We start from the raw sequence: 26,399 nt of genomic DNA on the forward strand, positions 1-26,399 counted from the left end.
CCCAATTCCGTTTGAGCTTCAAAGCCTCTGTCTCCGTCTAATGGGTTTCTTGCTAAATAACTAAATCTGGATTATAGGAGGCTAAATGAGATAAAATTCTCTGCCTCTTTATAGGTTTAAAAAAACCTTTCACATTCCCAGACATAATTCAGAATGTAGACAAATAGAACCAGCTATGAAGCAACACGATCAACAGTAATAAACAAAGGGGAATAAAACAGTGAAAGAGAGAGAGTATAGGAAAAAAGAAGGATAAAGAACAGTGAGAAGAAAGGAGGTAGAGAAGAAAAAATAGGAAAGAGAGAGGGAATAGGTGAGACGTTGAGAGTGGACAGTACATGTCAACAATTGACAAGGTATGTATCTTCAAATGGGAACTAATAAAAAACTGACGACTGTAATACGTACCTTCAAGGGGGAATAACAAAAAAAAATATGAGGAGTGGCGACACAAAAATTAAGACAACACATTCGACAAGGGAGAACGCACTACAGCGGATGCCATATAGGATGAGCAGGAAACAGATAAACAAGAGACCTGGGAAATCTGCAAGGGTATGAAGGGAAAAGTGTAAAATCTACATGTTATAAGACAATTATCAAAATACATCCAGCAAAGGAAACAGCAGATTAATCAAAGTATATCGAACATGGTTACAAGAAAAAAAAGAAAAATCAAGTTATAGAAGAAGGACCAGCAGTTTCCATAGAAGATGTAGAGTGTGAGTGGATAAACTTCCTAAGATCCGCAGGATCCTCAAAAGTAGAGGAACTGTGTTGAAAAGTAACCTTAAACAGGCAGGGAGAGAATACACCATAACGCGCACCCAATGCGCGTAAAGCAGGTCAAAGTTCAAGGAATTCCTTCCATTGTTTGGATGTTAATGTAGATACAGCTTGGGATAAAAACAGTTTAGCACCAGACCAAACTAGCTGTTTTTTAAGCTTAGCTGCTTTCAAAACCTGTAGAAGGTCAGTGAATTTCAAAAATAGAAGGATTGGGAGGAGGAGCTTGGCGGGCATCCGAGATGGCCGCTTGAGCACAGCGCTCTCCGGACCCTCGCCGCCCCCGGCATTTTATCCTGACTGAATCCTGATTTCTTGCAAGAATCCGTGTGGAGGACGTTTGGCTGATCGGCCTGGCACCTTTCAGAAATTGATTTGGATCTCTTATTCCTGAGATATGATGGTCTGAACTTTTGGACTCCGCCCTCGAGGTGCGCCCGGGACGGGGTGCGGTTCTGTAGCCGTCCTGGAATTGAACAACAACGGCAGGAGATCTGGCCTTGTGGGTCCCCCTTCCTAAGTTTCGGTTTCGATTCTGTTCCGACTTGGGCCACGGGTGTGACTATCGAGTTGCGGCTGAGACCTGGAGGCGGATCGGCTGTTGGGTTTTCCTGCGGACTATTTGCTGGCTTGGCGACCTCTACCCGAGTTGTGCCCCTCATTTTTGTGTACTTTTGATCCTGTGCTTTGGGTGTCGGGCCCGTCGACCCTGGTGGCTTGTCCTGTGACGCATCTTCAAAATGGCGGGCAGAGGGGACAGAGAGACGCGCAAGACGAAAGCACCTCTGCGCGGAGCCCCGGTTCAATCGAATGTCATGGACCGCTATACTCATTCTAAGGGGTCCCCCGGAGCTGCCCTGCCTGGTTCTAGTACAGCGTCCGAACGAGTTTTGGAAGGGTCGGCGGAGCCCTCCCTACAGGACATCATGGGCGCCATCTCGGGCGTGAGGGAATCCACCGGCCTACAGTACGAGGCCTTGGCCCATAAACTTGACACCGTGGCTATTGAGGTTAATCTTATTCGTGCTGATCTCGGCAAGACGAATGAGAGGGTGCAATCGTTGGACATTAAATCGTCCAGCCTCACGAAGGACGTCTCGGAGCTCCAGACAGAAGTCGGAAATCTCCGTCTGGTGCACGACTTCATGACCCGACGTCTGGAGGATTTTGAAAATAGGGCACGTCGCTGCAATGTTCGCCTGGTTGGTGTACCGGAGAACCCTGAACCCCACTCGGTGGATCTCCTGGTTGAGGATCTGGTCTTGAACCATCTTGCCCCTTCCGGCCTTACGAAGTTCTTCACGGTGGAACGCGCACATCGTGTTCCAGGGGGCAAGGTTCGGCCGGGAGCCCCGCCGAGACCCATTGTAGCGAAGCTTTTTCACTATAGAGACCGGGACGCTATCCTGCAGGCCTCACGGGTGAAGGGCCCGGTGGCCTTTGAGAATGCTACGGTGAACTTTTACCCGGACTTTTCCCAACAAGTTCAGAAACAACGGATGGAGTTTCGTGGGGCCAAGAAACGTCTTCGGGATCGGGGCTTACGTTATGCTATGCTCTATCCCACCAGACTTCGGATCGAGTATAATGAGCGTACCCTTTTCTTTGATCGCCCAGATGCTGTTAATGACTGGCTGGACTCCTTGCCTGACCGAGCTCCTGAGACTGAATCCGCCGCTCACCCTGGTGGTGCCGAAGGTGGTGTGGAGATCTGACTGTTTGGCTCACATGTTTTATTTTGAATACATTTTCAGGATTGTTGACCGGCGTTCCTCTGCATTGTGATTATTTTATCTTTCTTTTGTTACTTTTCGTTCTTGATGTTTGTCAGGGGCGGGTGGAACGGAGACCTTTCCTCCTCCGGGGTCTTTGGGTAGACTAGGGGTTATGGGGCGACAGGCACACTGCAGGTTGGGGTGGCTCTTTAGCTTTTTGCAGGGGTGCAGGGTGGGGGGTGTTTCCCTTCGGTTTGGGGGAGGGGGGCTGGGAAGTTCTTTCTTTTTTGTGTGTTGTTTTCAAGGCGAATTGCTCCTGTGTCTGCTGCTGTTTCTGGTGTCTTGCTCGTGGATGAGGGGTCTTGGCTCGGGTGGTTGGGATGGGGGGTAGAGGGTTGAAATTTGTTTCCTGGAACGTTAATGGCCTGGGAGATCGTATTAAGCGCAGTGTGGTCTTGAATTGTATACGACGTTTGTCGCCAGATATTGTTTTCATGCAGGAAACCCATTTGATTGGTAATGTTTGTAATGCGATGAATAGATGGGGCTACCGCCTTGTGGCGCACTCGGGGTTTACCTCCGGATCTAGGGGTGTGGGTATCCTTGTTCGAACCTCCCTCCCCCTAGCGATTGACGAGGTGATTCAGGTTGGCCGTGGGAGGTATACTGTCTTGGTGGGTAGATATGAGGGCCGCACCCTATCTCTCTTTAATGTTTATGTTCCCCCGGGTTTACAGACTTCTACTTTCACTGATTTGGGCCGTGTTTTGTTAGATCTCCCTGAAAGTACTCTCTTCCTGGCCGGTGATTTTAATTCGGTGCTTTCCGGCCTTCACGATCGCCATCCCCCTAGGGATACTCCGCAGGCTCAGCAGTGGTTGGGTGGGTTTCTAGATACCTTTGGCCTTGTGGACTGCTGGCGACTTTTGCACCCCACTCAGCTCCAATACACTTTCCATTCTGGGGCTCATGGCAGTCTGTCTCGGCTGGATTATTTCCTGATGCCCGCGGCCCAGTCGTCAGCGGTTCGCGAGATTTTGCATTTGCCAAGGGGTATTTCTGACCACTCGCCGCTCTGGCTTCGTTTCGAGGTTGGGGTGGAGACAGCGGGCCGAGTGGCTCCAATTAACCCATGGTATCTTTCCTCTCCTGAGACTCGTACCCTCTTGCTCAAGTCCATAGATGCATATTTCCTGGAGAACGAGGGGTCGGTCCCTTCGGCTGTGTCCCTGTGGGAAGCCTTTAAAACTGTGATTCGTGGACAGGCCCTCTCCTTGATTGTTGAAGCCAAGAAAGCCGGGAGGAGGGAGGTGGTGGACCTTGAGGGGGAGATCTCTGCTTTGGAGGATGAGTTGGAATCTGGTGTCACGCCTGAGAAGCTCCATGCCCTGGGTCTAAAACAGTTTGCATATAAATCACTGGTCACAGACGCTGCTAAGGTGATGTTTCGTGAGCAACAAGGCAGATTGTACGATGTGGGTGATAAGGCGGGTAAACTCCTAGCGTGGTTGGACAAGAAGGAAAGAGTTAATCGTGTGGTGCCTGTGATTCAGTCTGCGAGTGGTGAGAATGTGACTGATCCGACTGCCATTGTTGATCGTTTTGCGGAATATTTCCGTGTTGTATATGCTCCCGTGTCTGAGAGGGACGTGGCTGACTCCCGCTTACTCTTGCGCGATATCACTTTGCCCTGTGTCACCGACCTGGACCGTATTGCTTTGGACTCCCCTTTTACGAATGATGAGATAGCGACTGCTATCTGTTCGCTCCGTTCGGGCAAAGCGTTGGGCCCGAACGGGTTGCCCATTGAGTTGTACAAGCTACGCCCCGATAAGATGGCGCCGTATCTTCGCGCCATGTTTCTAGAATCTCGTGAACGTAACATCCTTCCCTATGATCAGCGCCTGGCGACAATTGTCGTCATCCCTAAAGATGGTAAACCACGTGACCTCTGTTCCTCATATAGACCCATATCCCTGTTAAATGTTGAACCCAAGGTTTTGGCAAAACTTTTGGCGACTCGTCTCCTTTCGGTTCTCGGGGATTTGGTCCATCCGGATCAGTCTGGCTTTATCCCGCATCGCAACACTGCTTTGAATCTGCGACGCCTTCACGGCGTGATGGCGAGGGCGGGGCTTCTGACTGAGCCGGCCATTTTGGCGTCCCTGGATGCCTCTATGGCCTTTGATACTGTGGAGTGGCCCTATCTATGGGCGACTCTTGAGAAATTCGGATTCGGGTGCGAGTTTATTAGCTGGATTCAGTTGTTGTACGCGGAACCTCTGGCACAAGTTGTGGTAAACGGTAGAGTGTCGGCTCCCTTCTCCTTGGGCAGGGGTACCCGTCAGGGTTGCCCCCTGTCCCCGTTGTTGTTTGCGCTCGCTCTTGAACCATTGGCGGCCTGGCTCCGGTGGGAGCCGTCCCTTAAGGGGATTCGCTGGGCCCCGGACTTCGAAGACCGCGTCTCGCTTTATGCGGACGACATCCTTTTGTACCTTACTTCCCCTCGCAAGTCTTTAACTGTTTTATTTGACGTTCTTGTGTCCTTTGGCGCTAACTCGGGCCTCGTCATCAATTGGACTAAATCCTGTGTGTATGTTTTGTCTGGTGTCTTGCCTCCGTTGCCGAGCAGACTTCCTCTTCAGGTGGCCAGGGATGGCTTCAAATACTTGGGGGTTTTTGTTACCTTGGACTCGTCCCTTCGTTTTGATCGTAATCTCCTTCCCCCGTTACTTAGGCTACGTTTGGACGTTGCCCGTTGGCGCAGACTTCCCCTGTCTCCCCTGGGTCGGGCGGCCCTGTTTAAGATGATGTCATTGCCGCGGTTTCTCTATGCTCTCCAGAATTATTTTGATCCTATCCCTAAGTCCTATTTTCGGGAGATTGAGAGCCTTCAGAGGCAGCTTATTTGGGATGGGCGTCCGCGCATTGCTCTCGCGAAACTTTCCATCCCGTGGTATGATGGGGGCATGGCGCTCCCCGATATTAAGAGATATTACTGGGCTTCCCATCTGTCCGCTATCAATCACGCTATGTTTTCGCCAGGTCGTAATCCGGCGTTTGAAATGGATAGACTTCAGCTTCCGGGAGGTGACTTTAACAGAGTGCTTTATTCTCGCTCCGCTGGGCGCCATCTTGTGGGACCTACATTGACTGCTTTGACGGTGTGGCGTGCCGCGAATGTGAGCTTGGGCTGGGAGGATCGCTTGACGTTGGCGACGCCACTTTATGCTTCAGAACGTCTGGGCGGTCTTTGGTCTTCCAAGGGTTTCGACCGTTGGGACATGATTGGGATTTCCAAGGTGGGGGATGTGTACTCTAAGGGTTCGGTGCGTTCGTTTCAGGCCCTCCAGGCTGACTATGGCCTGAGTGGTCGGGAATTCTTTCGTTATTTACAGCTCAGGCACGCCCTGGCTTCGGTGTTTGCTCCTGGTGAGATTCCACCTGACTCTTCCCCCCTTGAGGACCGTATCCTTGATGGACATCTTCCTGATAGCACTATCTCCCTGATCTATAAAAAGTTGATTAACAATCGGACCGACTTATTGGCCCGACTTCGGGAATTGTGGATGGGAGATGGGTTAGAACTTGATGATGAGGATTGGCAATCAGCCCTCTCCTCCCCGAAGGAGGTGGCTATTCCGGCTCGTCTCCGTCTGGTTCAATTGAAGATCCTTCATCGGGTGTACGTGACGGGACCACGACTGGTGGTGATGGGCTTTTCCTCCGATGGATTGTGTAAGCGTGGGTGTGGTTTGCGTGCTACTTTCCTGCATATTCTCTGGGAGTGCCCGATGGTGGCTGCTTATTGGGCGGCCGTGCTTGAAGTGATGGCTGTGGTGACAGGTGTGTCCTTGTGTCCGGAACCTCGTCGATGTCTTTTGAATGTTTGGGAGCCCACGGACTATTCGGTGGCACAGACTAGATGGGCCACCCTGGGCTATATGGTTGCGAAGCGAGACATTGCACAACTCTGGGGGGCCTCCAGGCCCCCTGACCTCTCGAAATGGGAGGATAACATGGATTGGTCCATGTTCCGTGAGAAAACTGTCTATGTGGCCAGGGGCAGACCCAGGGCATGGGTGAAGATGTGGGGTCACTGGAACGACTACCGTGGCGACATTTGTACTCCTCCCCTTGTGGGCACTGTTGAGCTTGCCCTGTCTCCATAGGCGAGCGTTCTTGGAACCTTTCATATAGGGGTTGTGCTGGTGTCTCCGGCCCTCCCCCTCCCCTTTTTTGTACTGACTTCTGTGTCCCTCCCCCCCCCCCCTCCGAGCTCCTCAGTGCTTAGTGTTTTGCTACTGTACTTCTGTTGCTGTCCCCCCCCTTACATCCATTGAGCTGACCTTCGGTACTATACTTTCGCCTTTTGTGTGTGTTTGTTCTTTCATATAAATAAAATCTGTTTTTGTCCTGTAAATAGTGCTGAGTATTGCATTGTTGATTGACTTTTACCTCTGCGGGCATATATGATATGTGTCTACTCCTCTTTTAGCGGCCGGCCCGTGTGGTTGTAGGCCCATCCTTGTACTTTTTTGCTTACTCAAATAAAGGTTTTTAAAAAAAAAAAAAAAAAAAAAAAAATAGAAGGATTACACCACGTGTTTTTGATGGAGCAGATGAAGAAGATAAGCGGGGGCCCAGCCTATGGGCACATTGAACATTGGGGGCCGGATGTAGGAGCCCAAATACCGGTCGGTAACGGCCGATTTAGGCCGTTACCGACCGGTATTTAGAATTTGGCGTGTAGGGGCCTTTATTTTACAGAATCGGTAAATTTACTGATTCGGTAAATTTACCGATTCTGTAAAATACCGAATCGGTAATTTTACCGATTCGGTAAATCCAAATGTAGGTGGGACTCTTCTGAGTCCCAAAGGCCTTACAGATTCAGTATTTTACCACCCAATTCAAATACCGAATCCAGGTGTGCATGCACACCTATGCCATGTGACACACAGACATGCCCTTAGGGCATGTCTGTGTGCCACATGGCACACATGCCTGTATTTGAGGTGCTAGAGGGTGTCAAAGTGACACCACCTGCACCCTGGCAGGAATCGGTATTTACCGATTCGGTAATTACCGAATCGGTATTTCCCATTGATTCCTATGGGCTTCACAGCCCATAGGAATCAATAGGAAATACCGATTCGGTAATTACCGAATCGGTAAATACCGAATATTAACGATTCGGTATTTCAATTTCTAGGAATACCTACATCTCCCCCCTTCATATTTACTGATTCATAAATACTGAATCGGTAAAATTCGGTATTTATGAATCGGTAAATACGAATTACCTACATCTAGCCCTCTGATTTGAGGACGCAGACCCAGAAGTTTTGGAAAAAACGCAGGGAAAAAATGAATTGGATCATCACCTTCCAAACCCTCTGGAAGACCAAACAAGCAAAGATTATTACGTCTGTTCCTATTTTCAAAATCTTCAGCAGACTTCTTTAAGAGGAGAACCTCCCTTTCCAAGAAAACAATTTTAGTATATATATCCTTTAAATCACTAACATGCTGTTCCACCGAGAATAAACAGGCTTCCATGGATGACAACTTAGTGTCCAAAACTTGCAGACGAGTATCAATGTCTAACGACACAGGAGAAACAGACTTCGGCGGAGGAGGATCCTGCTTAAGACGCTTATTGGCAGGAGATGGAGTCTGCAATTTGGCTGAAGTAGTTGGTGAAGCCATCGGGCATGGAGAATCAGATTGAGCCATAGTACTGGTATTGTGCATTGAAGATCCAATAGAGGAAGAATCAGATACAGAAACGTGAGCGTTGTATTTCTTGTTAGAGAGCAACAATTTCTTACTTCTGCCCATGTGTCAAAAAGGAACAAAGTCAGCAGGAGCAAGAGGACTCCAAAAGTAGACAAACTGAGAGCCTATAAAATCCCCACAATAACATTCCTCCCAATAAGAAAGCGATAAGCTAGTGCAAAGTTATTAATGGACAATATAAGGAGGAGTTCAATAAACCACAGCAGGAGGGATTTGGATGGAAATGAAGAGAAAAGTCAATACCGTAGAGAGATAACTACGAGAGGATCACCACTGAAGAAAAGCTGTATGTCTGCGACCATAACTGGGCCAATAAGAAAAAGGGACTGGTAACGCAGGAAAAGACAAGCATTGCAGGGTATTACAGTAAGAACCTCTTCATTATTGACACTCCTGAGAAAAAAACACTATCGCGGAGAAAATCCAAAATGTCGGCCGCTAGACAGCTGTTGGAGTTGCTCAGCGTTTATTAAGGCAGAGAGTGGTAGCAGAAATGCTGTTAGGAAGGACCCACACAGGGGGTCTTCCTATGTAGAAAAATCTTAGTTTCAAAGCGGAGGGGATGTGCGAACATCATGGCGGCATTACCCGATGCTGCACAGAGCCATGTAGTCAGGCAGCCATCTTGCATGGCGCAGAGTGTGCTCCTTCTGAGGTTATTTCTAATGTAAAGTAAGATCTCCATAGCTGTGCTCAGGGTAGGGTTGTCGGTAGGGTCTGGCCTGCAGCCAGGCCTGTGTTGAACCCTCTGCCGGCGCACAACCACTGACTATGTAATGTAACAATATAAAGGATGTAATTGTAAGGAAGGCAGACCTACCGGCTTTGTCACAGGGTCAAAACACCAAAATATAAAAAGCGGGCCTTTTGGGTTTATTAGGGTGGGCAACATATCACCATATATAAAACAGACCTATTGGCTTAGTCAAAAGTCACCAGTAAGTGTAATCAAAAATATATTTTATAAATTCACACATTGCAGTGTTTAATAATCGTGATTTTCAAAAAATATTTTCAATAAAGCATTAAAAAACAATATGAGCATGTACATGAGTCTTTTTTTAAACATTTTTCAAACCACAAAGCCCAGCCACAGAACCAACCACAAGGGGTCACTGGCTTTGATCCTGTTCTGTCATCACACACATAAAGAGGGGAGATAGGTACTACTCCTTTTCCATCCTCCCTGTCATGCACACACTATAAACATAAAGGGCCAGATGTAGGCGTCCAAATACCGGTCGGAAACGGCCGAAAATACAGATTTTCGGCCGTTTCCGACCAGTATTTGGACATTGGTATGTAGGGGCATGTAAAATTACAGAATCAGTAATTTTACCGATTCTGTAATTTTACCGATTCGGTAAAATACCGAATTGGTAAAATTACCGATTCTGTAATTTGAGATGTAGGTAGCACTGTTTTCAGTGCTACAAGGGTTTACGAATTCTTAATTTACCACCAACTAGTAGTTGGTGGTAAATTAAGAAAACCCTAAGGGCATGTATGTCAGCAACATGTGCACCCATGCACAATTGAGTGGTGCAACAGGGTGTCAAAGTGACACCCTGCCACCCTTCAATATTTCCCTCAATTACCGAATCGGTATTTACCGATTCGGTAATTGACATTGATTCCTTTTTGGCCTCAGGGCCCATAGGAAACAATGGCAGTTACAGGCTCGGTAAATACTGATTCATTAATTACCGAATCGGTATGATTCGGTAATTAATTCGGTAAATATACCTACATCCCGATTGCCAGTTCTTAAATACCGAATCGGTATGATTCGGTATTTAAGAATCGGTAATCGGGGATTACCTACATCTGGCCCAAAATGAGGAAAAGGAGGAACAGATGGGTGGCCGATATCGAAGTTCTTTAAAATTGCCATCACCCAGTATGCAGTGGCATGCTTTATCATAGGACTGCTACTACATCCCTTCGCAGACCAACACCTGGGATGGAGCAAAGGGAGGAGGAAGACAAGATAAACATAACTGGTTTGGGATCCACACAGTAAGTAGCATATAAACGGACAGTGATTGTGTGAGTATAAAACTACCTCTGAGATAACCTTCTACATTTTTTATTAATCATGAGATCCCGGGGTAGGATTAAAAGTTAGAAAACGGAGATGATCTAGGGGAGAGTTCGGACCCTTTTCCTCTCTGGTACTGCTTTTATGTCGACATGTTTTGGCCTTTACTGTTGCCCATAAAGGGTCGTTTGGCCTTCCTCAGGACTAGCGATCCTGTTTTGTGCAAATCCCTTCCCTTGGACAATCTCCAACAGTCAGGGAGATATCTTGAGGACTCGGTGAAAGTCAGGCCTATTTTAGCTTGGCCCCGAGGCAACCCTAAGTAGGGAAATAATGAAGGATTGCTTGGGCAGAGAAAAATGGACACGAATCCCGTGGCTCAGTTATGTCAAGTCCGTTCTAGACACGCTGGGCCTCGGGAATCTTTTTTCTGACCCGGCAACAATCACCCCTCGCCATAAGACGACTGTCAAAAAAGTGTTTTTGGCACACAAAGCCACCCAAAGAACAGAGCTAGACAGGGCCAAATCCACGGTGTGTGCCTATAACCTTGTAAAGACTAGGGAAGGAATGGAACCTTATTTATATTTAATACACAATGCTCAAGATAGGTTTTTTATGAATCGTTTTAGGCTCAATCTTTTACCATATTTATTGGGATCACCTTTAGGGTATTCCACGACAATTGAGCAGAAGGGAACCTGCGGCTGCGACAATAGGTCTCCGCAGGATTCCCTTCATTTTGTATTGTTATGTTCATTTTATTCTGTACCTAGGCGCAGATTTCTGGTAGACATTTTAAAAAAATCTAACATTAAAAGCGCCCGTGAGGCCCTGATCTATTTACAACAGGCGAATGATCCATTTACACTGTGCTGCATTATTACATTTATTAAAGTGGCTGCTCGATTGAGGGCCACTAGAGGGGGGGGGGGGGGGGGGGGGGGGAATGTGAATTGTGAGATTTTCGATCCTGGTTTTAAAGTTCCATAATGACCCTTTTTTCTTAACATACTGTGATATCGTCGCATTAATAATAGGATTCATGTCAATTTAATTGTTTTTTAATGATATGAGTGTATATTGTATGTTTGTACCTTTTATGGTGATTTTTAATCATCGAATAAAGAATCCTGACTGACTGACTGACAGTCAGGGAGATATGTAGATTGGGACAAAAAAGTGTTTCTATATATAATGACAGTGCGTGTCACTTTCTCTGTAGACACACTTGTGTGTTTCTGAAATGACAAACACATACCTTAACTCAAATGCAAGACAATACACAACCCATGTTTTAAAATTTTAACAAAGCTTGATTAGGTATAGAGGGAAAGCCTTCCCTATATGATACCATGATCAGATGCACTTTTAAGCTAAGTCACAGAACTCCCCTGACCGCCACCTATTACTTATTGTTACTCATCATACATTCCCACCTCTCAGCCGTGACCGGCGAGCGAAAGGTCACTACCCCAAGGCTTGCTATTGTTGATTTTGATGACACAATGGTGTTTCCAAAGGGACTAACTGATTGTGGCTCTAACAGGCTACAATAGAAAGGACGTCACAAGAAAAATAAGGTTCTTTGTATTCAGAATGGAGTAGGTGAACCTGCAAAGAAAGATTCTCATTCTGCAACATGACACACAAAGCAAAAACAGATTGAATTGAAATCCTAAGACAAAGACACATGTACATCAACACAATGTACACAGTGAGTCCTTTATGAAAGTAAATGTATGAACATTCAAGTCACAGGAGGTTATCTTTGGTAGCATCATCAAGTAGATTGATTCTCTGTGGGGCAGAGATTGTGGGGACAAATCTGCACAGTACCTATCTTTAGCCTGCCATTGTTATAATTTAGCCTCTGCACTATGATGTCACTTTCTGGCTTGTATAAGTGGAAAGGTGTGGGCAAATTAGCAACTTTTTATAACTTCAACCTCTAACAGTTTAGCATTGCTTACACTGCATGCACCCCATAACTGTGAGATCTGTTGATGATGGAAATAAAACAGCACACTACATCTCATAACTTGGGGAGAGGGTTAGGTTATCATTGACGGGATGGGTAGGGGGAATTCGGTAAAACCATAGAGAGACACACATGGCATTCAGCAAGTGCATGAGCGTGGTACATCTGTCATGGAATCAAGTTGAAAATGAAGTTAACCTACTCAGTCTTAAGCAATCAAAATCCTTCCAAGAGAGTTATAGGTACCCAGGCTGGAATCCAAAATGGCAACAACACACACAGTTAAAACAAATATTTCTAGTACAAATTAAGAAAATAACACCTTAGACAAATAGTGGAACTGCATTCTTCTGACATTGTCCATCTTGGGAGCAGGAGTGCCATGGAGGTGCCAATTCCTTCCAAAAGATCAGATCTGTAAATTAATAAAAGAAAATGAGAATAGTTGGGAGTCAAAGTAAACATGGTGGAAGGGGAGTCAGTGTGTTGAGCACAAGCTGGTGTGCAATTAACTAACTGCCAATCTGATACCACTTATCCCAGACAAAAAGCTATAAATACCTTCAATGATTAAGCACCCAAACAGTAAAAACGCTTAACTGTGCCCATCATCATCATGTCCACTACAGCCACTTACAATCTGCCACTCAAGCCACTAGTCTGCTTTATTATAAATAACCCAACCTTTGTCCGGTCCAAGGTTTGTGCCCCTTCAAGTACTCTTGTTTCCCATAAAAGAACTCAGGCATTGGTCCTTCTTCTGCATGTTGTTATGACTTTCAGATTTTGTTTCTTCAAAAAAAAAGACCTGTTGAACAACAAAATGAAAATAATTTTCTTCCTAGTCTAGGTAAACTAAGATGTTTCAGTCGAACCAAGATACGCTGCAGTGGAGTTAGAAAATGCTAATCAAATAGCATTCCTAGAGATCTTTCTAAATCAAGTGATCACCCAAGCATGAAGTACTAAATTTACCTATGCTAAGTCTGTTATATCTATCATGTGAATCACATGAATCTGTTGCAAGTGCAGTGACCATCTAACTATGTGTCTCCCTTTCCCACGGGAGCGACATACATAAGCAGTACAGTCTTTTGCATCTTCACTTACAGGTGAGCATTGTAATGAAAAGTTAGGCATGGGATGTAGGTAGCTTGTTTTTTCAGGAAATGGTCTGTAAGTGTTTATTGCTGACTTGCGTGCCATTGATTCAATAATTAGATTAAAGATTTGTAAAGCACGGCAAATCACCCGTGAGGGTCTCAAGGAGCTGGGGTTGCTACTAGCTTTGTGGTTCTAGGTTCAGCAGCCAGGTCTTGAGACCATTCCTGTATTTCTGGAGTGAAGGGGTGGTCCTGATGTGCAGGGTAAGGTCATTCCAAGCCTTGGCCGCCAGGTGTTCCTTTGGCGGATCCGGGGGGCATCTGCGAGGAAGAGGGAAGCGAAAGGTAGGTGTCTGATTGGTTGGTGGAAGGTCAAGCATTTGTTGATGTAAGCTGGTCCTTCGTTGTGCAGGGCTTTGTATGCATGGGTCAACATCTTGAACTGGCATCTCTTCTGAATTGGGAGCCAGTGTAGCTTCTTAAGGTGGGGAGTGATGTGGGTATATCTGGGGAGGTCGAGGATGAGTCTGGCCGCTGGGTTTTGTATTGTCTGTAATCTCTTCAGGAAGCATGCGGTGATTTATACATAGAGTGTGTTCCTGTAGTCCAGTCTGCTGGTGGGGAGGGCCTGCATGACAGTCCTTCTGCTGTTGACTGTGAGCCACCTGAAGATCTGGCAGAGCATGCGCAGGGTGTGGAAGCAGGCAGATGAGACTTCGTTAACCTGTTTCTTCATGGAAAGCTTGCTGTCCAGGATGATGCTGAGGTTGTGGGCGTGGTCTTTCGGGCAGTGGATGGGCCGAGTTCAGCAGGCCTCCATGCATCATTCCATGGAGAGGTGTTGTTCCTGAAGATGAGGAATTCTCTCTTGTCCGTGTTGTGCTTGAGGCAGTTGTCCTTTATCCAGTCAGTATGTTCATCATACATCTGTGGAGGTTATCTCTGGTGGTGGATGGGTCTTCTGATAGCAAGATGATGAGCTGGGTGTCGTTGGCGCAGGAGATGATGTTTAGTCTATGGGATCTGAAGGTGCTGGTCAGGGGATCATGTACTTCCATGCGCTCACTGCAAAACGTATGGTTAACCCTAAGAATGAATTTGTTTTCTTTCTTTGTAGCCTCCCAGGTCAAAATGTGTGTGCCCTCCTTGATTGTATATCTTTGACATGCACACTCCTCCATTTGCGTTTATTTACATGAACGGCATAACAAATATAAAAATAAAACCTTTTTTTAATTTTTTTTTTATTTTACTGCAGAGAGAGACTGGTGCTAAAGACCATGACAAATTTCCCTAGTAGTAAGCATTTGCTCTGAAGCTATACTGGGTACAGGACAGGCAAGATACTTACCTGCCAGCCCATTGAGTTCTGGCCACTCTTGATTTAAGTAGATTTCTGTTTGTTCAACAAAGTGGTCTTGTATAATCTTTTCTATCTTCATAGTTGTGGAAATTGTCTGTTTTTTAGTTGCCTGTTTCTGTGCACTTGATTAATTCCTGAAATATTCAGATACCAACCCATTGCAGATGTTGGACATAAAAGTGACACTACTAGTGCTGTAGGTTTAGTAGCAGGCAGTTGTGTTAGCACTGGTGCGTGCTTCTGCAGATGCAAATTGCTTCTGAACTCGGAGCTACCACTGCACTCCCCAGAGGTTGAAGCCCGCAGCTTTGCTATGGCCTGGAAGTGCAATCGTTCATCTTCTAGTCCACTAATTTTCCTAATAATCCAATTCTTGTAAATGGAGACTTCCACTGAAGAAAAAGGAAGGACTGTGGGTAGCTTTTTTTGTACTGTGGAGGCAGTATTGTGGCACACATGTACACTCCAGAGGTCACAATGTCTTCTTGCAGCCTTTGGTTTGTGTTCACATGAAAGATTAAGCTTTTGACCAAAGCTGCTGCTTCTTCTTTGATATTTGTGTATCCTCCACCTTTTGCAAATGATCCTGCAGCATGTACAACAATGGAATTGCTTGGCTCATACTCCTTGGTGACTACCCTTGTCAGAAGGCAGTAATATTTTGATCAGTCGCTGTACCAGCCCCCATATGTCAACCTCCACTGTCATGGCATCAGCAGTTGCATCCCCTCACCTTTTTATTATGTGATCATTGGTAGACCTGCACTGCTCAAACAGGCATTCCAGCATGTAGAATGTGGAGTTTGATTTGGCTATGACCTCCTGTATGAAGGCTTTTCAAGAGACTCTATTAGCACACTGAATGATCTTCAGCTACTTCTGGGCTTTAAAGGAATGACTGAAATGTGTGAAACTTCTATGACAGGTGGCCAGTATGCTGCTGAATATGCCTTCTGTTTTGAAGACGTTCTGCACAATAGGGTTGAAGCAATCAAAAGGCTCTGAAGTATCTTCCATCAGCCAATGCTTTGACAATGTTACTACAGTGTCATTGGCAACAAATCCAAATCTGAGAACTTTGTGTTGAAGCCATTCACAGACTTTGGTATTACATTCTTCCAGGATGTTGGTAGCTGCATGTGATTATGTTCTCCATGGAGAACATTGCAACTGTTGTATGCCACTGAATCCAATGAAAAGCATGATCACTGATGGGACCAGTGGCTATCCTTTGGTGAACCCCCTTGAAGGAGACCCAGTGTGAATTGATGCACATTGAGTGTATGGCTTACAACTGGTCCACATGTCTGTCATGAGGTGGATGGACTGTGCAGCAGTCTCCTTCATTTCTTCGCAATTCTAGCAATTGATGGTGCTGCCCTGGTGTAGCAACAGTTCAAAATACATCTGGTTTGGAATTGTCCATTTCATGCAGGGTGTCCACAAATTCAAGAAACACCACTCCTTCCATAAAAAAAATGGCGGAGGTACAGTGCTAACATTTTGGCCAGCTTCCCATTGCATACATGGACTCGCTCATGGATTCAGTGGTACAGCAACTCCTTACTGTACAAAGACTTGGTGGTGGGTTGTTGTGGTAGTTGTTTTCTTCGTGAGGATACCACCTCAAGTGAGCTATGGGGCGAAGGTAGGCTACTTGGATCCTTTGGGGCAACTATCTCCCTCTTTTTTCCTGTTGTTGAGTTTGCTGCAAGTGAAGACTTCACACTAAGCAGGACATGGCTTCTTCACATGATGTCGACATCTTCTTCCCCACCACTTCCATCTGTCTGTTTGATAACTTATCTTCGGAGAACAGCAACCTTCATGTGAGGTTCTTTTCCCACACAATTGCATATTACATTTTCAGATGGGCCTGTTGGCACCAGATACCATAATGCCCACCTGATTTCCCATGGCACACATATTTAGGGCACATTAGGCAATCTCTGATGTGGTCTTCATGAGGCCAAAGTGTGAAGAAGATCCAAACCAGGAAGGAGAGCCAAAGTCAGAAGTGCCAGAATACTACGCTCGCAGCAGTTATTGGATTGCTGATCTTCGTTTCCCTGCCTGGGGTCAAAGGAACAATTGTCGAGTTACCTGCATTTTGTCACGCTGTGCAAGGGAGAAGAAGTGGAAAGTTCCTGATTGAGAGGAGCAACTGCGGACTCCCGGGACTGCGAGGACCAGTATTCTCCCTTTCAACCACAGCTGGTGCCTCTTCCCGGGCGTGCTCCGCCCCCACTCTCCATCCTCAGCCGGTACTTAAGTGGAATACCAACGCGCATCACTGGACGCGCGCGGGACACAGTCCGGGGCTAAGCCCGGGCAAATGGCGGGCCGTTTGAGGCCGTTCGAGGACGGAAGAGACCGGACCGGGCTACCTCCCTAAACCCTCATCCACCGGAATCCACATTGAAATCGCAAGTACTGTTCCATTACCGACTTTGCATTTGCGAGCTCTCAAAGAACCAGCTTTATTGACTTCCTGCTTATCCGAGATACTAACTTCCTGTACCGGCCTAACAGGAACAATGGTATTAACTAGAGGAAATAAAACCAAGGTACCGGGGGGTGGGGGCAAACTGCTAGGCCCTATGAATGACTTCATAACCAAGGCAAACCTATTTATTGACCAAAGCATCACTTTGATGGAAGGTAGGGTGTCCTTGGATTTAGCGCATGCTAAGAGATCCTCTATGGGTAACCTAGCAGACGCAAGAACCCCTGTAATAGACAGCAATTCTGGGCAAAGGATCCTTTGTGAGGGTAGACGTAGCCTACCAAACAATGTGGACCTGTCGGTTTCCCGGCTCTCGGACGCCCAGATAAGTTCAGATTTAGAAAGGACTCCAGAGCTGCTACCCCAAATCACACCGGATGAAATAAGGCAAGCAAGAGGGAGGAGGGAGGGCGCTATAAGGAAAAGAAAGAATGATCAGAAAAATTCCATTCCTAATGAGACTGGTGATACGGCTAGTATGACAGAGAATGCACCTCCTAGAGCTGAACAGGTAGTAGTCTCTGCGACTATACTCCAGTCAGCACATGATTCTTCTGACCCTATTAGCTTGGAATCCCCTATCCATCTATCCTGTAGTAAAGAAATAACTGATAGCAATAACTCACAGCTGCTAAACAACATCGCAGATATACTGAAATCCTTCTTTGAGCCAGTAGAAGTAAGACTAGCGCATAAAGAGAACCAGCTATTAAATCTTACAAATCTCATAAAACCCACGCATGTCCCGAGTGCCCAAAAAACGGGGGGAAATAAACATAACAAACAGATCCTTCCCAAGCACTCAGTCATACAAAACAATGCACCTGCATCGTCAAACGTAATATCTAAACCAACACCCCCTGACACACTAAATAATAATGGACTAGTGAAACCCTCCACTAATGCTGCCATAACCTTACCCCAGGGTAATGCCCCGTCAGTAACAACATCGGCGCCTAAGACGTCGGCGCCCAAAACATCGGTGCCTAAAACTCCGGCGCCTAAAACCCCGGCTTCTAAAACTCCGGTATTTAAAACCCCGGCTCAAAAAACCTCGGCCCCAGCATCCAACAGAGGTGGCCCTAGAGGACCTCCCGAAGTTAGATTCCCTTTTGAAATGCCACCGGAAGCATCTCCCTTCGTGGTGGTAATGACAGGTGTCCCTGAGTTAGTGGACTACAATGCAGAACCTACGTGGTCATTGAAAAATAAGGCCCAACATTGGCTAAACATCAATCGCCCCATCCCACCAACCTGGCCATCCAGGATCTTGATGGTACGTAGGACTCCCTGGGTGGGAAACGGTAGAAAAACAATTCCGGGAGATTGTATTGTGATCACATTCGAAGACCCCCGAGTAGTAGACTATATTTGCTCCTGGGAGTACTCAAGTGTAAATGGAGCTAAAAGCACCAATCCACTTTCCTTTTTTTACCCCGCAAGACAATGTAATGGTCCCTTCATGAGGTTGGGACGATTGGGGTCCGCACACGCAGAGGACGGATCATAGACAACCGCCTCGCTGGGACACTCGGTTCAGTATCCCAGCGAGGAATAGATTTAGTGGCCTCGAAATGGTCGACTGACCACTAACGGCGACCGAATCTACTAATCCTAACCCACCCCATCTAATGTCAAAAACAAAAACAATTTGTCCAGTAAATGAAGCTGTGGTGGTTAATTTAGAACCACCGCCCCTACCTATACTCTTCTGGAATGTTGCGGGTCTCCGTCCTAAAATTGAGGATGGAACTGCCTTGTACTTTTTGGAGCAGGGTAAAATTATCTGCCTCCAGGAGACATGGTCCACGACGGAGCTTCATCTCCTGGGTTATAAAACATACTTCATTCCAGCTCTGGCCAGTAGTGCAGGCAGACCTAAGGGAGGGCTGACTACGTATATTGCAAACACTGTGAACCATCTAAAAGTCTCGATAGTCGATTCTGACCCAAACTTCCAATTATTTTCCCTTTCCTTTAAGAACAAGGAATCTATCCTTTTAATCAACCTTTATAACAACTTAGAAGAGGGCCAATTTCTGACCCTTCTCTCTAACATCCAGAAGAAACTAACCCAGTTTCATCAACCTAAGGCAAGAAAAGGGGCGATTCATCTTCTATGGGGAGGGGATTTTAACCTGCATCCGTGCCCACGCGCTGAGAAAAACCGATGTGGGATAGTGGATGAACACAATGCCCCACTCATGCATTTTGCACATACTAAGGTGGGGATTGCTATGAACAACATGTTATCGGACTTAGATCTCGTAATAGCCAATAGGTTAAGCTCAGGCTTAAACTTCCTGCAACCAACATATGTGGGAAGGGGTTGCCAAACGACAGTCGACTACATCCTTCTGTCGCCTGGATTGCTACGTATAGCTAGATCTTTTGAGGTCCTGATTAACACACTAAGTGATCATTCTGCCCTGAGGATGGATCTTTACTTAATTAATTCCAAACCCCTAACTACAGCTATAGCGAAAACTCTTGCCCAGAACAAACTGGAGATAGGTAAACAAAATTGATACACACTAAAATGGGGGAAGATAAATCCGGCCGAAATTACCGGAAATTTGGTAAAAGCGGCATACCCAAATATAATCAAATGTCTGGATCTACTAGAAACGGACGAAGAAGTCCTAAATAACTTTATCCAGATATTAGAGAAAATCAAGGGACTTCTTACAGTAAAACTAAGGAGCTTGAACCCAACCACCAAAGGGTGGTTTAACCATAGTTGTACCGTGGCCCTAACTAATCTAAAGCTGGCCCTAAAAAAAACACCCAGAGATTTGGATCAGATCCAACTCTTTAGACAGCAATACGGAAGGGCACGTAAACTAAGAATACAAGAACTAAAACAGAAACTATGGGAGGATCTCCATACTAGTGCTGTCTCCAAAAACAGTGAGGCTTTCTGGCTCACTACTTAATAAACGATAACAGTCCCAAGATAGAAGTGGCTATAGGTGAAGACACCTGGGTGTCCCACTCTTCTAACAGTTGAATACCCAATATCCCTGCAATTTGACATCTCTGAGGTACTAGTTGCACTGGAAACAAGTAAAAATGGGAAAGCTCCAGGCCCAGACGGGGTCCCAGTGGATCTCTTTAAATACAATCTGGATCTCTGGGCCCCCATTCTTACTAGAGGGTGTACCGCAGCCGCAAAGGTGGGACTGATAGATTCTTGGACCAATTCTATCATGGTCCCAATCTTCAAAAAAGGGGATCGTCAGGACGTCACATGTTACCGCCCCATTTCACTGCTGGACTCTCTGGGCAAGGTCGCCGGCAGGGTAGTCCTTGAGCGGCTCCAGCAGTGGGCAGAGGAGAAAGGCATTATCTCCGATCTTCAGTTTGGATTTCGGGAGGGGTTTGGCACGGTGGAGCAGGCCCTTAATCTTAGCCTCATAGTGGGAAAATATACCAAAGCAAAGAAGGACACGGTCTATATGGTGTACGTAGACCTGTCCGCTGCCTTTGATTGCGTCTCGCACGCTAAACTCTGGATAGTTTTGAGTCAAATGGGAGTGGATGCCCCACTCTTAGATTTTTTGAGAGAGCTTTATTCCAAAGCCTCTGCGAGGGTGCGCCTCGGAGTGAGGGGGGAGTTGACAGCATCTTTTGGAGTGGAGCGTGGAGTCAGGCAGGGGTGTGTCCTGGCCCCCTTCCTATTCTCACAGTATACGAATGGCCTGGAGGAAGAGATGCTGAGGGGGGGGGCCAGGATCTCCCACGGGTAAAAAAGCGCCTGATTCACGCTCTGCTTTATGCAGACGATGCTGTCATTCTGGTGCGCACTCCGCGTGAATTACAGAAGTCCTTGAATAGGTATACAGACTTCATGGGTGGGCTGGACCTACATGTGAATGTCAAAAAAACGTTCGTCATGGTAGCAGGTAAGGGGAAAAAGCGAGCAAAGGATATCTACCTCAAAGATCAAAAACTTGAGGTAACTGCCCAGTACCCGTATTTGGGTATTATGATTGACGAAAGGCTGAACTGGAGACCAGCAGTAGAGGCAAGGTGTCATCTTTTTAAAAGAGCTATAGTGGCCCTGATGAGCTTCTCTCAGAGACTGGGGAGGAGGGCACCAGTGGAGCTACTAAAAATGTATAGTGAAAAGTGTCAGGCGATTGCACTATATGGGGCGGGAGTCTGGGGTCACGTAGACGTTAGCCCCCTCCAGGTGGCAGAAAACTCTTTCCTCAGCTTTCTTCTAGCAACACCGAGATCCACCTCAATCTACGCATCCCATTTGGAACTTGGTATCCCCTATGTAGAGGATTTGTTAAAGATTCAACCATTACTGCTTTGGCGGCGCATTTGGACCTCCGAAAAAAACACGCTGACACAGACAATCATGGCAGATGCAATGGCTCTTAATCAAACTTTAAAAATAACATGGCTTCGGTATATTAGAAACTTCCTCAAGGACCTTGGCATTGAGAAGTATTATCTCCAACCCGAAGGCATCATTGATCTATCAAAGAGAGCGCTGAAACAACTGGCTCTGAGCCACCTAGAGTCCTTGAGGCTGACCTCTGAGTCTACAAAACCCTTGGTCCTCCACGCCAATATGATCCAGGTTACATACCTTATCCAGCCTTATTTAACATTACAGATTAGTACGTACGATAGAATGTTACTAACAAGATTCAGGTTAGATTTTTTTCATAGACTAGTAGCTTTCCCCGACAGAAATAGGTGGGACTCAACTCTCCCTGCATGCCCCTGTGATGAGGAATCAATACAGTCTAATCTACATACAATAATATTTAGTAAATTCCATCATCCACATCGGAAAATCTGGCTACTCCCACTATTAAGGCGATGGGGACTTAGACAATGTCGTCCCGCAATGCTACGTCTTCAATTTTTAGAATCTGAACCTGTTTGCTTTCATGTCCTGAACTTTCTAAAATGCGTTATGAAGCATAGGAAAAACCTGTAAAACTCATGCTGGAGGTAGTTCTAGATGACGCAATGAAATAATTTGATCTTTTTTCCTTTGTCTGAATTTTAACCTGTAATATGATCTTTTTAATTATCTTTTAATATGAAATTGTGTTATTAAATGTCGCTTTTATGGTTTTCCAATGTGTAAAGCCGAATGAAGAAATTTATATATACTAAGCACTATCCTTTTGGTATGTGATCTAATGGCGACACAATGAAACACCAAAAGGCAAGCTGGGAAACGGTCAAACCAGTAAGGAGGAAAGGGTAATGGAAGTCAGAAAAAGAAATAAAACTTCCTTTGTGTTGTCTTCTTGTGGTTTGGTCTGTTCATGTGTGTTACTCTCAGCCTCAATTGAGACCACAAGTCCTTCAGTGGGAAGTGTCTGGTTAGCTGTAGGGAATCAAGCAATAGGATTAGATTGTGCGTGTGCTGTATATTCCCATTCCAATTCTCGACCCTATTTTGAAGTGAAGCAGTGGCTGGCCTTACCTCTCCATTACCTCTTTCTTATTCTGCAAGTCTGGGAGTCGGGGTTTGTGGATCAGTGTGAATCCCTAGAAGGAGAAACGCAAGGTTATCTGTTGTTCTAATTCACCATACCCACATACATTTCTCCCCCTCCCTTGCCTTACAGGAAATTGCAGCATCAGAGTATTGGTTTTCGAAAGCCAGGAATTCCTGTCATTCCCTGTAACCTTACTACTCTTTTGATGAAAGGGAAATACCGTTCCAGTGTATTCACCAATAGTTCACCAGTAGTCAGAGGGGCCACTGTTTATGCACAATGCGCTGTTAGATCAAAGACTCAACTCGCGTAAAGCCTCTTTTGCACGACTCGGGTGCACCACTCTCTATTTGAGTGACCCACACGAATCAAGAGGAGAGCAAAAACACAGATCAAGCACAAGAGGGGACCGCTGAGTGACAGCCCACCCAAGGATGGTAAGGTTGTTACCATTTGATTTGTTGAATGGAATACTGTTGTCAATTTCATGTTTCAGATTTCTGGTGTGAAGACTCAACAACTGCTGGCCCAATGATGTCATAGAAAAGAAGACTGCTGGATCTTCCAGGACTCAACTGCACCTGCGAGTAAGTCTCAAAAACAGGCACATGAGTCAGACGGGGGGTGGCCTTTTATAGGCGATTGCGCCCCAACATGGCCCCTGATCTCACGATAGTTGCCAGCTCTTGAAGGAGTGTTCACAATAGTGGGAGGGCTTTAACTGCTGCACACACTGCCGCTACTGCTCCTAAGCAACAATTCTGTCATTATTCTTTGTTGGCAATGGGAAGGGATGCACACCCAGTCCTCTCTCTATCTACCACTGTGCTTCTATGGTCCGGTTCACTATCTTGGTTTAAGAACCCAAAAACTCTTGCACTACCTGTGCCCCTCTCAATGTGTAGTCCTCATGAGGTTAGTCCAGGTATATGCTGGTGAGGTTCTCTGATGTTCCTGGTCTCCCTTTCATGTTCTAGGAAAGGGGTAGTCATGACAAGAAGAGCGTGCTGTGGTGGAGCATAGCATTTGCATTTGTCTTTCCCTGGGGAAGGCAGTGGCTACAACAGAAATTCTGAACAAATATTAGCAACTGGGGCTTCTTACTGCACGACCTGTAGTATCCACTAAGTACAAATGCTATGTGCCCAACTTTATAGACCAGCTACCAGATGGCCCAACAGTAACAAAATGTATTTACATTAGAGAGGCAACATAAACAGAGAGTATTGAAAAGGAAGTGCAGAAAAAATAGTAAATGCACAGCAATAATCAGACAATTTTCTTTTTGTCCTTTATATTCTTCTATAGATTATATTCATTTAGTATATGTATCCCTAGTGGTATCAGAAAGCAATTTGTAAAGTCAGTGGTTTTAAAAGAGCTAGAAGTAGATGCATGTGATTATGAAGAAGGATATATGTAAACCTATGAGTGTCATGTATTATTGGCCACACCCTACAGGTAGGGTATAATTATGTGAGTGACAATTGCTACTGTGTCTGAATGATGAATGCAGTTGTAAGATGTAAAATTTAGTAGCATAAGTGAGTGATGTGTTTATAGATTCCTATTACATTGAACCTTGAAGTTTTGATGAGAAATCATGGTGGTGCCACAGTGGTGCCTCAAGGTGGTGTATGAGAACAAGCGACACAGTTCCTCTCCTGTGATCCTGCATCCGAACTAGCAGATCAGGTGTTATGGGAGGACACTACTCAGTCATGCACCTACAGACCCTTCCCACTGTGCTGGGCTCCACCCCGGAAAAGTGGATGGAGCCATAGTTCAGACTAAGGTCTCCAGTGTAAGCTCCATTGCATGAAGATATTGTGCAATACAAAACAAGCTACAATACCCTTGCATAGTATTTCTGGGGTGTACTGGAGAAATCTCCCACCCCAGTACGGTTAAGATATCTAAAGAGTGACTTGAGGTTGCCAAAAGTGCGCTCAGTGATGGCTCACAGATGTAGGTGTGCCCTGTTGTACCTTTGATGAGGCTGTATCATTCTACATTGGAAGGGATTGAGGAGGGGAGGCATGCCCAGTATCACCAGCAACAAAGAAATGAGACATTTGTTATGATGTGGGTACCTTGAGAATGAAGCAAACATTCTGTATGTGTATCCATTTGCAGTTAGTGCTATGTGTGCATATGGGCTTGGGATGAAGCAATGAGGGGATTTTGTTTGTGGTGTAATTTCCTAGATATATCTTCAATTCCAAACTTTCCTAATAGATATGTATCGCCTATATCCACAGAAACCAACTGATGTGCAAGAGCGGACTATCATAAAATGTAGCTTCTTTGATGAAGTGCCAGCGATGTCTAGCAGAAATGGCATCCAATGTGTTATTGTGGCTGAACTGCCACAAGGGTGAAATTGATCTATTCTAAGAAGCTGGTGAGTTGGGAAATGGCATAGAATTCTCTTGATACCTTTTTCCTTTCCTCTGGTGACTGTGACATGGTGATAAACTGGTGCACTCAGCTGATGATGCATCTGTCACAAGCACTGTTATTGACTTGCCTGTGAGATGCCCATGGTGTCCCCAGTGATCCTCTGGAAAGATCCAGTCGCTAGGAAGTCGAGCGCAGGCAGTATTTTCACATGTGCAGAAATGCCCTGCCAGCAGTCTGCAACCATTCCAGGTATCATATTTGGAAAGAAGTGCTGTCTGGTAATTACTGACCACCCCAGAAATGCTGGTCCTCTGCTTGTAAATCTTCTCCCTCCTCCACAAAGCAATCACTTATCAAAATGAAGTGCAAGGCAACAAATATGTTCATTGACATGGTGAAAATGTTTATGGTTTGTGACTCACCCTGTTATGTAGCTAATCTGCATGTGATTGGTTGATGGAGGTATGAGATTTTAGGAGCTCACATCACATCTTGAAATTCGCTGGTGGTGGTCTTTTGTTTCCAGTAGCCAACCCAGTGAAACTAAATTCCTGTTTCCACCAGGAACTGGAAGTGAGGATAGGGATTCAACTGCTTCTGTAAAGAATTAGATCTACAGAACCATATGTGCTAGAGAGATGGTTCTGGAGTCATAACATCCATACACAGCCTAATGGCAGAGGCAAAATGTAAGAACCTCCATTTGCTTCTAGTTTCTGATTGCCTAATTTAGAAATGACCGTAAAGCTGATGGTCATTTGTAAAGCATTGTCAAGAACCGCTGTCGTGGTGATTTCTGTCCATGCTTTTTGCAGTTTGGTGTAGGGCTCCATCAACATGATGGAGACTTGCACCAAACTGTTTTCTTTTTTACTTTCAAAAAGAAAATCTGGGAGCAGGATTTTCTTTTTGAAAATAGAAATTAACTACTCCCCTCACCATGGGAGTCCTCGCCAGTGGTGAGTGAATCATTTAGCAGTTTTCACTGCCCCTTACTGATATGGGCAGTGAAAACTGACCTCTACTTCCGCTCACCTAAATTTGGTGGGTGGAATTATAAATCTGAATCTAACAGACCTTACTCCACTGGGCTGAGGGAGGGGTTTAATCACCGCAGACATGGTGTAGCCTCCATCGTGAATAAATCAAGTTCTGCCTGCATGTAAATTCTTCAGGCAGACCGCATCTTGGTGGTAAGGACTCCAATGCTGTTGCTACGGATTAT

This window comes from Lissotriton helveticus, chromosome 5_1, assembly GCF_964261635.1.
Source record: "Lissotriton helveticus chromosome 5_1, aLisHel1.1, whole genome shotgun sequence".
Taxonomy (NCBI): domain Eukaryota; kingdom Metazoa; phylum Chordata; class Amphibia; order Caudata; family Salamandridae; genus Lissotriton; species Lissotriton helveticus.